Genomic DNA, 17,986 nt, shown 5'->3' on the forward strand with positions numbered 1-17,986 from the left:
CGGCGACGGTGAAGGGCGGCGAAACTCATCGGAGCTCGGCGGGGAGGTGGTTCCAACGACGGAGAAGCGAAATCGAGGGGTGGAATGCTCTCCATTGGTCCTTGCGGTGTTGATGGCGGTCTCGGATGCGGCAGAGAGGGCTCGGACACGGCGAACGGCGCTTGGCAGTGTTCGGCGGCGGCAATGGCGCTCGGTGGTTTCGACGAGATGGAAAGATGGTGCGGCGACGCTCTGCAGGGCGACTTGATAGGCGAGAGGGAGCGTGCGCTGTTGTGGAGACGTGGGTGCGAGGGGCGGAGACGTGGGTGCGACGGTTCGACGAGCGCGGCGCAGCGGTTGCGGGCACGGCACGCGGGAGCGGCGCGACGTGGAGAAAAAAGCACTGGCTGTCAGTGAGAGAGAGAGGAGGAGCGGGCTGAGCTGCGCTGCGCTGGAGAGTTGGGCCGTGACTGAGATTTTGGGCTAGGCCGCACAAATTCAAACGGGCGTGACAGTAATCCTACAGAACTTGCCTTCCTTAGCAATTGTTCTTAGAAAGAGTTGGCTGGTCTAGTTTGTTCTTAATCAAATCCAAATCTTTCGTTCTTTCTTTCTCTCGATTCAGTTAGTCATGAGTTTCCTGCTAATCCAGTCCATCCATCCGTACCCAATTAGCTGGACTCTGTTCCTCTTCAGCACGCAAGAACAATCAATTTCTCAGCTGAGTCTTGGTAACTGTAGCAACTCTCCTTTGCTTTGTGAATTCAATTGCTGTTGTTAGTTTGTTCTCTGCTTCTTTGACAGCTCCCGTACTCTCCAACGATCTTTTTTGGTATCTTGGGGACCATTCAATTCAATTCGTGATGTGCTCCTCTTTTCAGCTAAGCTACTCTCTCTCCCTCCCTCTCTCTGTAGTGTAAACAACAACAATGAGATTAGTAGAGGAGACGAAGAGATCCCTAACAGTAGCCCCCTTTGAGTGCGCTTGGGGCGAGGAGTTTCGCTTCGGGGAGCATGGCCGCGGCTGCAGGCATCTGCACACAACGATGTTACCCTGGTGTTCCGCCAACAGCTTGGGAGGCAGCACTACCACTATAAAATGGACAACAGTCGTCATTACACTGTCATCTTGGGCAGCCATAGGAACAAAAGATTGAAGATTGAGGTAGATGGAAGGACCGTTGTTGATGTTGCTGGCATAGGGCTATGCTGCTCTTCATCTTTCCAGAGCTACTGGATCAGCAATTCAGCATCTATGATGGATTCATAAGCATCGGACATGGAAAGCATCCAAACAAGAATATCCTGTTCCAATGGCTTGATCCTGAACCCAACCGGAATGTTCAGTATGTGGGACTATCCAGCTGGGACAAGCATGTCGGATACAGAAACATAAGCATCCTTCCATCAGCTCCCCAGAATAGCATCCTTTGGAGCCAAATTGAGTATGCACATGTTGAGCGGGATGGTGACGGAGACTATGCGAGTAAACAAGTGTTAAAAGATGACTGTGAGCAAAGGGTACTTGCAGATTTTCTAGAGAATTGGGACTTCTCCGATGCTGTATTTGTGGTTGGCAGTGAAAGAAAGGTTATTCCCTCACACAAAGTTGTCTTGGGTGCTTCTGGAAATTTCCTTTTTAACTTAGTGGATGGATTCGAGGTGTTAACACAATACGCTAGAATTATATTGGATATCACGTGTCAATATTTTTGGACGTTCTTTCATACTTTTTTCTAGCAAACCCTATATTTTCTTGCGCCACTGTTACGTCGTCGCATGTATCCAGTCTTTTATTCCTTTCCCTACCGATATTATGTCATCGCTATAGTTGGGGTTTTCCTCGGCAAATAATGTCATAAATTCATAGAGGATATTTCAAGAAATATTCTATCTTCTTTTTCCTTTTAACCCTAATTTAATCTTCTGAAACCCTATTCTCCTCCTTCTGAACTCTAATTTGAGCAGTTCTTGCACCTAAATTCTTCTAAAATCATATCATATCTAACTATAGTATTTTTATGATGTGTTGTCTCTGTTTGGTGTATTGTTTCTTAGTTGTTTTATGCTTTCTCTTTTATCGGTAGATCTTGTGAGCAGAATACGACGTGTCAAGAAGAATCGATGAGCTACAAGGTTGAGACTTCGAGATATGCTAGAACCGAGTTTACGAAGATAACTGAGTAGCAGCTAGGCAAGTGTTTTTGAACATCTTGCACCTATTTTAGGAATTTAGGTTAGTTGTTTATCTTTTATGCATGTTTGTCTAAATTGGAATCCCATGATTAGGGTTTACTAGTATTTGTATCATTTTCCTTATCGTCGTTGATGAGTCTTGGGAACAAAGGGTAGATATGCTAGTCGTTGTCATAATTGAGTTATGAGTTAAACTTGACTAATATTTATGTAACATGAATCGGGTATGGTATCTTTTATAGCAACATGGTATATGGATCATAACAGGATGGTTTGTTTGAGGTTGGTGCAAGAAGGCGCATATGTTATGCTGCACGTTAGGAATATGTATGTTCCTGTGTGGGGTCCTAAGGACTGGTTCTTCAAGCATGTAACCTGGCTAAACAGCGCAACCACGAGGCCTATATGGATACGGTCTGGCCAATTAATTAGCCACCTATCTGATTCTATGGGCATCAGTGGACGGTTGAGTGGCACAAGAGGGGTTTCTGCAGCGATGAAATCGTCTGTTAGCAGTGATACCTCAGTGGGTGCCTATGGATCAGCGAGAGCTTTGTAAAGGCCTTGTAGTGATCTCCTAGCAGCATACCATAGGAAGTGTGCAAGTACTTGATCAGCACGAACAATATGGAGACTATCACCAGGTAATGCGGGTGATAAAATCATGACTCGTGGGTAAAGTGTGTAAACTCTGCAGAGTATCAAACTGATCGATCAGCCGTGCTCACGGTCAAGAGCGGGCTTAGACTTCTTCTTGATTAGTTGGGATCAGGGTGGTTGGTATGGATGGTCGGGTAGCCTGGTAATGGAATTACCTGTTGAGTTTGGTAGCCGGATATGGAATATCTAGTGAGTTTGCTAGTCACATAGAATCTGATGAGCTGTTCCTCTTGTTTAAGTTATGTCTTCACACTTAGTAAATAGGATGTCTGTTTCTTGGAGTTATAAGTTAAGGTTGCTTAGTGCAGTAAATCAGTGTCTAACCTTTTTTTTAATTAAGCCCTCATGTCAGACTTTTCTATACTTGCGGAGTACATTATGTATTCATACTTGATGTTTTCAATATTAAATACTGCTCAATTAGAGAAGACTATATGGAGATCAAGGAAACTGAAGACTACAATGAAGGCGGAGTGTCCTAGGTTGCGTTGGCCCCAGTCGATTGTCTGTGGTGTGACTAGAAGATCTATAGGAGTCCTCTTGTGTTCTTCCGCTGCTGAGTAAACTCTGGTATTTATTTTAATAAAGTTGTTTTCTTCGATATAGAATTGAAACTGATCCTTACATACATGTGAATTGCACCCGGTGATTCTTCTAAAAAACCCGGGGTGACAATTCTTCAGTTTGAATGCTGTAAACGAACAATGGGATGCCTTTCAGAGGTACCTATTTTTTTTCTTTCATATAAAACGGTACACCAAGAGAAGTTACTGGTACAACTCAGTCGAACTAAAGACTACTTATGACAAATACATCACCAGTTTGTAGATCTGTGTGGTTCTTAAAAAAGCACTTGTGACACTTCATTCTGCATGCAGCAATGTTCGTATATTGCCAAAAGGAAAATGTTGTTTTTTATGCAATATCTCATGGCTGTAGACTTCTGTTATTGTTTCAGATTTCCGGGCCTTTCTATTTTCCCTTTTGCAAATACTGATAGCTATATTTGTGGCTGTTCAAGACTTGCCGTGGGCTGTGGTCCATTAGCCTCAGAAATCAAGTATATGAGATAGTATTACTTTCCACATGTGTCATACATGCAGAATAGCTCCACGACGTTCATGAGGTCTTGGGTTCTTCAGGTAATTCACGTGTGTTAAAGATAGCTAGCTAGCCTTGAGGAGGCTGAGCTGAAGCTGAAACTACGAGTCTGTCTGTCTGTGTGCCAGGGATCAATGGATGGTGTTGGGGATGATCTCCCGCCCTCCTCCCCCTCGGAGGATAGCTCGAAGTCTGTCGGAGGCTTCGTACTCTTGTCACTGCATGTTTGTTTCAGGGACTGCAGGTGAAGGTAGAAAAGATCGCGAAGTACTCTCGATCGAAGGTTGTAGGCATGCCCGCAGTCCCGGCTTCCCGCGTCGGCGAAAGCGGTGGCGAGCTTCCGGCCGAAAGCCAAAGGCTACACCAGCGGTTTTGTTGACTGGAGTGGGCGAAGATAGCAGTGTGTCTTCGACCTGGAGCCGAAGACTAGCTCGTGGCGCCGGAGTGGAGAACCCTTCGGCGGATTTCGGGGGACCGAAGACCATGATTGGATAGCGGGGCCCGCTTTAACTGTCCGGGGCAGAGTTGTGATTATGTAAATATGCTTGATTGTACCATAATGCCCTCGGATATTTCAAGAATGTAACAGGTAAGGGGGTAGAAACTGTAAACCACGCGTGGAGTGGTTGAGTACGGGCTATAAATAGGGTCATACTGTATCCGAGCGAGGAATTGAAGAACAGTTTTACCTTAAGCACATGTCACCCCAAGAACCCTTCGACATTCTCCATAAGCGAAGGTCCACCTTGTCTGGGGCTTCGGTCCCAACAGTTGGCGCCGTCCGGGGGATCGAACCCATCGAAGCCATGCCACCTAAGAAGAAGACGAAGCCAACCGGTATAGTGGAGGCGTTACCGGAACCTTCGGCTGCGGCCGGGGCTTCGGTCGAAAGACCCCCTTCGGCGCTGCCAGGGTCGAGCAATGCTTCGGCCGGAGGAGCTTTGGGCGGGCGCGAGCAATGCTACGGCATTGAAGTAGCGCCACCAGGAAGCAATGATGACATGCACGGAGAGACCGTCCAGATAAATGTGGCACCGGTGCGGGTCACGGAAACAAGTGATCGCGCACGCTTCGAGCCTTCGGCACAAGGAGGGAAGGTGCGAGACGAAGAGTGGGAAGACCTGGATGACTTCGTAGAATATGAAAATGAAGATGAAACACTGGAGGAAAGGACAACCAGGCTAGAGGCCGAAGAGCTTGAAAGGCAGATTGCACAGAAGAAGCGCACGTTAGACAGCCTGGCAGCAAGCCGAAAAGCTGCGGAATATCACAAACGGGCAGAGGAAGCTAGGAAAACATTGAAAAAGATGCAAGAGGAAATCGATATGCTACATCGTGCAGAGGAAACGGCTCGCCAAGTGTCACCGTCCGAAGACACGGCACGACCTTCAGCGGTGATCATCTGCGGGAGACCCAGAATCTCCGCTATCCAAGGGTCTGCAGAACCAACCATGGCCAGCGGGCTTCAAGATGCCCAGAGTAGTAATGTTTGACGGAGAGTCAGACCCAAGGGAATTCGTAATGAGCTTCGAAGCGACGGTCGAGTTCGCCGGAGGAGACGGTGCAACACTGGCGAAGGCCTTCGTGTTAGCTGTAAAAGGGATAGCAAGATCTTGGTACTCTGCGTTGCCCCCGGGATCCATATACTCATGGGAGCAATTGCGAAATGCCCTGTACAGCAACTTTTAGGGAGATCGGGCAGACAAGATCACCGCGAGTGACCTCTTCGCACTGAAGCAACAGCCAACAGAAACATTGCAGAGTTATATGCGCCGCTTCATGCACATACGTTGCCAAGCGAAGGGGCTGAGCGAAGACACAATCATCGATGCGGCAATACAGGGCATCAAAGGGGGACTCTTAGCAGGAAAGCTTACAAGAAAAAGACCCGGGAGTGTACAAGACCTGCTCAATAAGATGGAAGAATATGCAAGATCTGAGCTCGATCATCTTCGAAGGAAAAATGAAATGATAGCCTCAAAAACAGTAAAAACAAATACAACAGCCAGGGAGGCAAGCACTGGCCACCCAAGAGACAAATTGCAGCACGCAAGGAAAGCCGAAGCATCTGACTATACAACAAGGCAAAAAGAGGTCAATTAGATAGACTCTAGCCCATTTGAAGTCACTCAAGTGGCAGGCGAAGCTCAGAGTGCGGCTACTCGAGGAGGCTGAAATAGTAGAGGAAGGGGCCACGGGGGCCGAGGTGGACAAGTCCCGCAGGACCCGGCCACGTTTTACTGTGAGCTACATGGCGAAGGAGCCGGCCACAGGACCAAGCAGTGCCTGCAGGTCATGGCCATGAAAGAGAGCTTGCAAAGCAATCATTCGATCGAGCAAGAACCATACACCACACAACAAATTTCAGGCGAAACGAAGCATGGGAAAACCCCAACCCAGGCACGACGTTTGCTAACCAGTGGCGACCGATGCTCGCGCCACAATATGCCCCTGCAGCCTCGGCTCAGCTGGATCAAATGAGGCAACTGACCCTCCAAGGGGAGCTACCTCCGCCACCACCAAGGCCTGCGATCGAAGCACCACCAGAGAGCAGCAAGTTTGTGAACACGGTAAATCGTGGATACAATATGGTGTTGGCGATCTCAGGAGGATCTAACCAATAGACAGACTCTAAAAGACAGCGGAAAGAATACGTGCGAAGGGTCAACCACATTGGTGTGGGGCCAACGTACATTCATTCAAGGTGGTCTAATGTGCCCATTACTTTCTCGCAAGATGACATGAGGGTCTTAGATTACCCACACACGGATGCCTTCGTTATCGCAGCAAATATTTTGAGAAACGAAGTGCATAGAATCTTGATAGATGGAGGAAGCTCCGCGGATATCATCTTCGCGGATGCCTTTGACAAAATGGGTCTACGTCGAAGCGACCTGAATCAGGCTGGATCCCCATTGGTAGGCTTCGGCGGGAATGCAATCAACACTCTGGGAAAGACAACAATCCCAATGTCGTTTGGCGAAGGGATAAATTTTCGAACGGAAGGTATTACCTTCGATGTGGTCGACATCAATTACCCATACAATGCGATATTTGGTAGAGGAGTCTTGAACACATTCAGAGCAATACCGCACCTTGCGTATTTGCGCATGAAGATGCCTGGTCTTGGAGGTGTCATAACAGTGCTTGGAGACCAGCGAGTGGCCCGAAGAATCGAAGTGGGAATCACTCCAGGACGGTGAAATGTCCGCATGGTGACAGAACCTTCGGCAAATCGAGAGGAGAGTGATATCCTGCCGAAGATGAACAAAGCAGCGAAGGCTGTACTGGAGGGGGCAACCAGAATAGTGTCATTACATCAAGAAAAACCAGATAAAAAAGTCACCATAGGGGCGGAGGCCCCAGAGGAGGACCAGCAACAACTCATAATGTTTCTTCGCAGCAATGAGGATGTCTTCGCTTGGTCTCTGAAGGACCTACAAGGAGTCAGTAGGAAAATCATTTAGCACAGCTTAAATGTAGATCCCAGTGCGAAGCCAAGGAAGCAAAAGCTTAGAAAAGCTTCGAGTGAAAGGGAAGAAGCAGCTAAGGCAGAGGTAAAAAAGCTGCTCGACGGATATGTGAAGTGTTGCACTCAGAGTGGCTAGCCAACCCAGTATTGGTCAAGAAAAGCAACGGCAAGTGGAGAATGTGCATCGACTTCACAGATTTGAACAGGGCTTGTCTGAAGGATGATTTTCCATTACCTAGAATCGATCAACTGGTGGATTCTGCAGTTGGTTGCGAGATGTTAAATTTCCTAGATGCATACTCGAGGCACCACCAGGTCTGGATGGCAAAGGAAGATGAGGAGAAGACAAGTTTCAGGACCTCCTTCGGCATATACTGCTTTTTGAGGATGCCATTCGGCCTCTGAAATGCTGGCGCAACCTTCACTAGGTTGGTGCAGGCAGTGCTAAGCTCACAGATAGGGCGAAATGTCCTAGCATACGTCGACGACATAGTGATCAAGAGTGCCAGAAGAAGCTAGCATCTCAAAGACCCACTTCGGAAGCTTGCGAAGGGCGGGGCTAAGATTGAATCCAGAAAAATGCACCTTCGGAGTGCAGTCCGGAAGGCTATTAGGATTCTTGGTGTCGAAGAGAGGCATCGAAGTGGAACCCCAAAAGATACAGGCGATAATAGACATGAAACCTCCACAAAACAGAAAGTAAGCACAACGTCTGGCAGGAAGGTAGGCGGCACTAAACAGGTTCATTGCAAAATTTGCAGAACGAAGTCTACCTTTCTTCCAAACGTTGAAAAGCTCCGACCCATTCAGATGGGGCGCGGAGCAACAAGAAGCCTTCGATGAATTGAAGAACTATCTGACGAAGCTCACAACCCTTTCCAGCCCCGATCCAGGCGCAGATTTGTTATTATACATAGCGGCATCCCCTTCAGCAGTGAGCGCTGTACTTGTGCAAGAAAGGCACAAAAACAACAAATTACAATAGTTCCCAATATACTACGTGTCAGAAGCTCTCGCAGGCTCAAAGAGGCTATACACCGAAATGGAAAAAGTAGCATACGCACTCGTCATGGCATCTCGCAAGCTTCGTCATTACTTCACATCACACAAGATCACAGTATCAACCTCCCTACCCCTTCGCGACATGTTTGAGAACAGAGAAGCTATAGGAAGAATAGCGAAATGGACAGCAGAAGTTGCCCCACTCATGATAGTTTTTGTAGCAAGAACAACGATGAATGGGGCCAAATGGACGCCACTAACTGAAGCCCTAGAAGAACCGTCAGAACCAATCTGGATCGCATATTGCGATGGGGCATGGGGGCCACAGGAGTAGGCGTGGCGTAAAGTTGAGATATGCTACCAGATTAGAATTTTGGTCTACAAACAATACCGCAGAGTACGAAGCAGTCCTCCTTGGACTTCGCAAGGCGAAGGCTTTGGGTTTTCGAAGGGTGCTGGTTAAAACAGACTCCAAGGTAATAGCAAGCCAAATCGATAAGACGTTTCAGGCAAAAGAACCAGAGCTTGTTAAGTATAAGGCAGCAGTCCGAAGTATGAAAAAGTATTTCCTGGGGTTCACGGTCAAGAGTATATCGAGAAATGACAACTTCGAAGCAGACGAGCTAGCCAAAGCCGCCATGCAAAATCTGCCTATGCCACTAGATGTATTCTACCAAAAGCTGACCGTGCTAGCCGTCGACGACACTTCGAGACCAGCGCGTTCCGTTGCTATGATCGAAAGTGAAGATTGGTGCTCTCCGATAATAGCTTATCTTCGTGGTTATTACAAGCTCGAGGATAACGTTGAGGCGAAGCGTATGGCCCAAAGAGTTAGAAATTACAAAATTATGGAAAACAATTTGTACAAGGCCGGAGTTTGTGCACCTTGGTTGCAGTGCAAATCCCAGGAAGAAGGGCAGAATCTGCTAAAAGAAATTCACGGTGGACTGTATGGTTCGCATGTGGGTACACGAGCCTTAGTTGGAAAAGTATACGGACATGGCTTCTTTTGGCTGAAGGCAATCAGTGATACGGATTACATAGTTCGAAGTTATCAACAGTGTCAATTTTGGGCGAAGGGGTCAAGCAGGCCTTCAACGAAAACACAACTAATCCCACCAGTTTGGCCGTTAACGCGGTCGGGAATTGACATTGTCGGCCAGCTGCCAACCGCTCCAGGAAATTTGCGGTATGCCGTCGTTGCGGTCGAGTACTTCTCCAAATGGGTGGAGGCAATGCCACTCGTAAATATAACATCGAGAAATATCCAGAAATTCCTGTGGCACAACGTCATATGCCATTTTGGAGTCCCGCGCAAAGTAACAGTAGACAACGACACCCAATTCAACAGTGCAGGATTCAGACACTTTTGCGAAGGTTTGGGGATCAAAGTCCTTTTTGCATCTGTATACCACCCACAATCTAATGGAGCCGTCGAAAGAGCAAACGGCATCGTCTTCGCTGGTGTCGCGAAGCACCTGCAGGGCCTGGCAAAAGGGAAATGGGTCGAAGAGTTGCCCAAAGTCTTATGGTCTATAAGAACAACGGTAGCAAGACCAACCGGTTTCATACCGTTTCACCTCCTCTTCGAGGAGGAGGCAATGACCCCAGAAGAATGCAAGAACAAATCATTTAGGGTTGTAAACGAACCGGAGCAAGGCAAAGAGTCAACATCAAAGGATTCCCTCAAGGAAGTGAGATTGCAGGCCGCCGAAAATCTGAGCAGGTATCAAGAGGAGACAAAAAAGTGGAGAGACAAGAAGATATCCGTAAAGAACTTCATCCCCGGAGATTTAGTGATGCGAAGGCTCGGCAATGCCTCACCGGTGAGAAAACTACAGAGCAAATGGGATGGCCCCTTCTTGGTCAAAAGGTCATTAAGACTCGGCTCATATCACTTGGCTAATATGGAGGGCGAGGAGCTCCCGCATACTTGGAATGCGGATAACCTTCGCAAATTCTATGCGTAGCAGCGGTGAAGGCCTTCATGCATCTCGGCAATGAGTCCGTGCCAAAGCGAAGTTTGTGTAATTTTCTTGATGCAATTTTTCTTTTCATGTAATCAAAATGTACGGGAACTGCACTCTTTTCCTCACGGGGGGACCCCTTCGTTAGGGCATGAGGTTTTTAATGAGGCAGGAACCCTTGTAAACATCGATATAATAGAAATACCCCCAGAAAAAAGCACTTGTTTTGAGTATTAATAACTTGTTGATGAAGTGTGCCAGCCTCTCAGAACAAGGTTGCACACCAATCAACGAGTGAAGGGCCGGAAATAGACGGCAAAACTAGAGGTGCGAAGTGTCAACGAAAGACGACGTACACTTTCGACCTTAAAAAAAATAGCCAAAGTGTCGCTCGACCTAAGAGAAGGCGGTGCACTTCAAGCTAAAAAGTCAGGGGCTAAGAGTGCCTGCTCTCGCACCGAAGGAAAAACAAACCTTCGGAAGGAAAAGTCGAAGTGTCGCTCGACCTAAGAGAAGGCGGCGCACTTCGAGCTAAAAAGTCGGGGGCTAAGATTTCCTGCTCCCGTACCGAAGGAAAAACAAACATTCGGAAGAAAAACCTGAAGTGTCGCTCAACCTAAGAGAAGGCAACGCACTTCGAGCTAAGAAGTCAAGGGCTAAGAGTGCCTACCCCCGTACCGAAGGAAAAACGAACATTCGGATGAAAAACTACCCTAAGAGCGCCCGCTCTCGAACAAAAACAATAAATTTCTATCAGTCGAAGATACCTGCGACCAAAAATGGGGGGGGGGGGATGGCGTTCTCGGAATAGCACTTCTCTAGCAGTTGCAGGTAGCTGCGGCAAAAAATCGGGGGGAAACGGCGCTATCCAATCTTAAAAATTCATCGCTGCCGAAGCATCGCCCCAAATAAATAATCAAGAATATCGTTCGCCGAAGAAGACTTCGCTCAAGTAAGTGAGAAAGCGTTCCTAACATCCGAAAACATTGCGAAACGCGCCAAAGTCACTTCAAGCGCGGTGCCGCCGAAGTAAACGCCCAAAAAAGCGAAGTAAAAATAATGGTAAAAGCACCCTTTATTCCGCAAAGTGATCAACGTCAGGACCAATAAAATCCTTATACCACCGACTAAAAACAAATTGAAAGGCTATGCCTTGACTAGCATGAAAATGCATGGTTGGGTCCAGAGGGGACCCAACATATGCTGGTGGAGATGCATGAAGGGCACCTTCGCCTTCGGTGTGTTCAACCAATTGCGAAGAGGGCCCACGGCGGTAGCAAAGCTGCGGCTGGTGAGGTGGGAGCTCGTTGTCGTCTTCGGGCTCAATCTTCGGCTCAATGAGCATAGCCGGACGCTCGACGTCTTCACGCACGATACGGCGCAAGTTGCGCTCAGCTCTGCGATTAACTAAGGCCGAAGGGCTAAAAAATTTCCAAAATGCTTTAGTCCTATTATTCATTGCATCGTATGCCTTACACTTTGCCTGTCAGTACCGCTCGGACTCAATATCTAGATGACAGTGGTGAAATAATTCCCAGCAAGACCAAGACACAAAAAAAATTGTCCCTCATCATAGTAACAGGGATAGCCTCTTCGGCTACCTGCGCAGTGTCCGAAGGGAGGACTTGCGCAGGGAGCGCAACAAGTTAAGAACATTTCGCAACAAATAGAATATTATATATTACATCGTTAATGTATGATATTGCCCTAGCGTATAAGGAAATCTCAATAAACAAAACGACGCTTCGCGCTGAGTCATCCCACCTTCCCAGTTTCTACGACCGTCGCGGTTGTAGCTTTAGACGAAGGATCGTCCCTCACCTTCACCTGCAAAAGAAATATTTCTTCAAAGAGTACACGACCAAGAAGACAACAAAACTGTTAGTATGAAGCAACGTACTCGCTGGCGGTTGATCTCTGCCTCTCGGAGGGTGAGCTCGCAGTCGTGTCTACACCAATAATTGGTGGTAAATGATCGAGCAGTGGCCTTCGACGCCCTCATAACGGCTGAAGTAGACATATCCGTGGAGTACCAGAAGGTGGACTTTTGGAGCGCAGTATTATGGTTGCAGCCCGTCATTTCAATCGACTGGACAAGGCTTGGGGCGGCAACCATCGCGCAGAAGTTGCCATATAACTGAGCGGCTGGGAGAAGGCTCCCACTGGTTTTATTAATCCAACTTATAAGATCGCCCAGCCTGACAATGTTGAGTGTTGGGGGCGTGGCCGAAGCACCAATCCCTTCGAAGGTATTGCTGATAGCTTTGCATGCAGCGACGGCCTTCAACTTTAGCTCCTCAAGCGCATTTAAGGCATCTTTGGACAGAGCCTTCACCTCGCAAAGCTCTTCTTGCAGCGCTGTGTTTTAGTGCTCTCTATGGCGCAAAGCGCCTGCAGGTCAGACACTTGCGCTTCAGACGATTGCAAGTTTTGGCGCAAGCATTTGACTTCCTCTTCGGCCCCTTGTTTCTTCGAGCGAAGGGCGCTGAGTTCCTTCTCGAGTTGCTCCAAACGCAACTTGGCTTCCCTTACTCGGCGCGAAAATTCACGCTTCTGACCTTTGGCTCTTTCAGCCCGCTTTTGCAGCATATCAATCTGCGCATCCGCACTTCGGGCGTAGGCTTCATAATTCTCTGCCTGTTTGCGCTGAGCCCGTGAAATTAGCACAACCTGAGACGTCGTACGGATATGAGCGATTATTAAAAGGATAAATAATAAATAATAAATAATAATAACAATAAGAATAATAATGGAACATACTAGTATACCTTCGCAATCGCCACGTCAGAGGCGTCAATAAGTTCAACGACGGGCTTCTGGGCGATCGAAATTTCAAGCTCGAGGAGGACGAAGGTACTAAAAATCTTCTTCGCATCATTGACCTCCCCGGTGCTTGGTTCAAAGGAGGAAACCTTGAACGCCTCGGGGACGATGGCCTTCGTGTCAAGTAGCTCGCCGTGGCCCATCAACCCTTTCCTGCCATGGTGGGGCGTGCTTGGAGTTGATGCCTCAGTCCCGGAGGACGAGCTCGAAGGCGATGAGGGCGAAGAGTAGACTACTGCTTTAATATTTTCAGTCCCTTCGACCTTAGTTTCCCTGGCGGTAGCCTCAATGATAGTTCCCGTCTCTGCCAACTCCTCCTCATCGTTGCTTAAAATTAGCGTGGGAAGATCCACGCGAGAGCAGAACCCCGACTTTGGAGAAGAACGGGGATCCTGGGTGCCCTCCGAAATCTCTTGCCTTGGAGGCACGTCGCGCGGTGCAGCCGAACCCTCCAGAGACGCCTCTTCACGGACATCATCGGGGACAACTTCGCGCAGCCTTTTCTGAAGGGCCAACGCCTTCTTTTTTTGGCCTCCCTGTGGCGAGTGCTCGGGCTGCTTTCATTTCTTCAAGGCACCCGTGGGAACCTCTTCGCCAACGTCTTCTGTCGAGGAGCCCTCTCCAGGACCCTGCAGCAGTGCGCTAGCCTTCGGCCTTTCCCGGTATGAAAGGCCCCTATATTCCAAAACTCGATTGAGTCTTCGGACAAGACCTTGTTCGGCGCATAACTGGGCTTCGCCCGGTGTAAACTTCCCAACAAGCATTGTAGCTCTGGCTTCGACTTCAGACACCGACAAATCTGGAGAAGGTCAGGAAGCGTAAGCAAATGACAGTGAAGTTAAAATCCAAAAAAAATAATAGCAGAAAAATTTGTACCCGTGAAGCCGTGCACGGAAGGATGAGGACGGTAGAGCCCCTCAGGCCCTTTCTCCCCAAACTCTGGGATACTCCAGTCCCGGCTAAGGGGCCACATTCCACCGGCTACAAACTCCTCTACGAGGCCACGAGTGGATAAATACTTCGCATACCTGGCGAAGGCCTCGAGAGTTGTCCGCTGAGACACTTTCAAACGCACGTCTGGAGCGCGGTTTCCCTTTACTTACTCGCATTTTGAAACAAGGAATTCTTCTGGATCTACTTTGTGGTAGAACCACCACTGTATCCAGTCGTTCGGCCATTTGTTTTTGTACACAACGACAGGCGTGGATAACCCAGCACGGTAAGCAAAGTTCAGGCAACCATAATGCGCCTCGCTCTGGACGCCACGGGCGAACACTGGCTTTGGCTGGTGATGAAGCCGATGAGCAGCAGCGAAGACCTTGGCCGACGCTTTCGCTCCCTCAGACTGAGCGGCCCACACAAAAAGCTCCATCCTTACAATAGCATTGGGTGTGAGCTGGTGAAGGTAAACTTCGAATAGTTTCAGCACCTTAACAACCATGTCATTGCATGGCAAGCGAAGACCTGCTCGAAAATAATGAACAAATACAAACGCTTAGTCGTCAGAAGGCTCCGATGTCTCCTGATTCCCGGGGAGCCTGACTTTTGATACATCGCTGATCAATGCCTCTTTCACGAGGTTAACCAGCACTTCGTTGTCCACCTTAGACTACCCAATCCAGTATGTCTTTGGGCAAGTTGACTTGGCCTTCGGTGCCATTGGGATGAACAGAGAAGCCTTGGACGGGGAGATACTCAGAGGACAGTGAGGGGCTTCGTACGAGAGCAACAGCTTGAGCCACAGGCCGGTATTTATAGCAAAGAGGGCAGCGGTTAAAACGAGGTGCGTCAGAATTTGAATCGGCGAGGGAGATGATGTTTGGGTGCACATCGAAGGCATTAAATGCATGACAACAAAACAGTTACTTAGGGGCTGCATGGTCATACTGTAAAAAAAATTAATATGTGAATTGCCGAAGTGCATCCGCCCCCGCAAGTCTTCGACGGGCCGAAGGGGACAGCGTTGAGACGCATCTTGAAGACTACAGGTTCGGCCCATCGAAGATGAACCTTACCTGTAGGGGGCTGCTGTTGGGGATGATCTCCCACCCCCCCCCCCCCCTTCGGAGGATAGCTCAAAGTCTGCTGGAGGCTTCGCACTCTTGTCACTGCATGTTTGTTTTAAGGACTGCAAGTGAAGGTAACGAAGATCGCAAAGTACTCTCGATCGAAGGTTGTAGGCGTGCCCGCAGTCCCGGCTTCCCGTGTTGGCGAAGGCGGTGGCGAGCTTCCGGCAGAAAGCCGAAGGCTACACCAGCAGTTTTGTTGACTGGAGTGGGCGAAGATAGCAGTGTGTCTTTGACCTGGAGCCGAAGACCAGCTCGTGGCGCCGGAGTGGAGAACCCTTCGGTGGGTTTCGGGGGACCGAAGACCATGACTGGATAGCAGGACCCGCTTTAACTGTCTGGGGCAGAGTTGTGATTATGTAAATATACTTGATTGTACCATAATGCCCCCGAATATTTCAAGAATGTAACAGATAAGAGGGTAGAAACTATAAACCACGCATGGAGTGATTGAGTACAGGTTATAATAGGGTCATACTGTATCCGAGCGAGGAATCGAAAAACAGTTTTACCTCAAGCACGTGTCACCTCAAGAACCCTTCGATATTCTCTATAAGCGAAGGTCCACCTTATCTAGAGCTTCGGTCCCAACAGACGGCCGAAACTGGATGAACCTTTGCGCCCATGAAGATGACCAGACCATTTGCCAGCCCGGCCAGTTCACGTCGTGGCCCATCGCCGGCCCGCCGGCCCTGCTGCCCTTCAGATTCTTCAGGGTTGCCCTGACGGGCCCGGCCATCGGCATCTCCAACACTTGGAACCTCTGCATTTGCTTCCTCGAGCTCTACGGCTACTTCCGTTAGATGTCTGATATTATCGAGCAGGCTAGCTGCTTTTGTTATTACGAGTGACATCCTCCCATCCATATTTGGGTGATGGTACCGTTGCTTTGACCCTGACCCAATCACCAACCTGCAAATAGAAATCAAAGATGAGGATCCGGCTTATTTGCTGTGCTAACAGAAAAACTGAGAGTGGCTCCAAGAAAAATGTTAAGGTTTATACCTTAAAGTTTTCGATCTTTTACATGTCTGATGGATCTGCCTGCCATGGTGCAGACCGATTGGGGATATCAATGATGAGCAGACCATCACTCTCAATGTCAATTATTTTCCCCACACTGTGATGAGTCTCACCACCCCAGACATATCTGGGCTCTACAACAGATCTCTTTACACATACTTGATCACCAATCTGGAAAATTTACAGACACGACAACACCACACTAAGCAAAACCAAAACAGGCCACCAAGATGTCACAGAAGCATGAATATATGCAAGGCCAGTTCGTCACTTGATGGCAATAAGAGATTAAATGGTAGAGTAAAAAAAAAACCTTAAAGGGTTCAACATGTTCGACCTCCTCTGGTTCACACAGCCATGGGTTGGATAAATAGCAAAGACCCAATAGAAGACTCCTGTCAGGTCTGATGGAGTATACAATACCGACACTTCCAGGAGTAATAGACTCCATGCCATGTACAGCAACCGTCAGTGAGGGTCGAATCCGAACCCAGCTGCCAACCCTTATATTCTTCAACCCTTTCGATTTCAGCAGGATCGGCTCTCCATCCCCTAGAAGCTCCTGGAAAACCAACCCTCAAGATTCCATCATCATCAACACAGAGAACCGTCCCAATGCTATCCCGCGACTGACCGCACCATCCAAATCTGTCAAGAGGATATGAGATGGTGATTCAAAAATGGCAATTTTCAGTGCCAAACAGATAACCCGATAAGCTCACTGCAGTTATTGTTTCCGTGGATGTTTCACAAGTTATTAGGCTGGGCCACCACGCATGCAAGTGCCAGAAGCCGAGGTGCAGGGGCCTGAAGAAGGCTGTGGAGGTCGACATTCAGCTCGAGAGGGAGGAGTGCGTGCGTTGCCGTCCCTTGCCTGCGGCGCCATCGGCGCTTCTTGCGGCGGCGAGGCCGCGCCCCGTGGAGCTCGGGGACGAGCACCGGGACCTGGAGGTCCACCTCCACAAGATGGCGCCGCTGTACTTGTTGAGCTTGGGCTCATCGCAGACCGCGGTGGCGTGTACGTGTTGGTGGTCGGCTTGCGGCGTGGGGACGGAAGGCGGTGGGAGGTGCACGGGACCGTAACAGCATCTCCCGTGGCGCAATCGCTGCGTCAAGCCGGCAATGAAATCACATTTCTCCGCCGTCGATTTGTTTGTTGCCCTTTGCATCTGTGCTCTATAAACGGATCTGGCACATGTTGAGAATCCATACCTTGTGTTCTTATCTAACTCCGATTCTCCCGCTGATGTTCACGTGGTTCTCAAGTAGATTCGAGGTTTGGGGAGGCCTGTTTCGTTTTTTTCTCAGGGAAGTCGGCTGTTAGCTCGGGCAGAGCAGTGAGCGCACCGGTGTCGCCATTTGTGCGCGGCAGGGGCGAAGGCGAGAGGCTTCCTGAGCCTTCCAGGGCGCACGATGGGGTGCTCACCAGCCAATCCAGATCCAACGGTCTACGAATTATTGGTGACGTGGCTCAACCGTTGATCGGGAAAGCCACGCGCTTTAAGTTATAAGATATTATATTACACTACTACTGTACTTGCTCGATTGCTTTTCTTCTCATTACACACGTACAAGCTATACGACACTATTTTGGCAAATATTTGCACCCATATACGTGCGTATAATATATATATATATATATATATATATATATATATAAAGAGAAATAAAAAAGAAAAGAAAAGAGATCGAGCAAG

General features: G+C 48.6%; 1 pseudogene; it reads left to right on the top strand.

The window, feature by feature from the left end:
* Window positions 1-908: 908 nt before the first annotated feature.
* On the top strand, window positions 909-4,184 carry LOC133930298 (BTB/POZ domain-containing protein At2g30600-like; annotated as a pseudogene).
* Window positions 4,185-17,986: the final 13,802 nt, after the last annotated feature.

Source organism: Phragmites australis, chromosome 10 (assembly GCF_958298935.1).
Source record: "Phragmites australis chromosome 10, lpPhrAust1.1, whole genome shotgun sequence".
In the NCBI taxonomy this organism is placed as follows: domain Eukaryota; kingdom Viridiplantae; phylum Streptophyta; class Magnoliopsida; order Poales; family Poaceae; genus Phragmites; species Phragmites australis.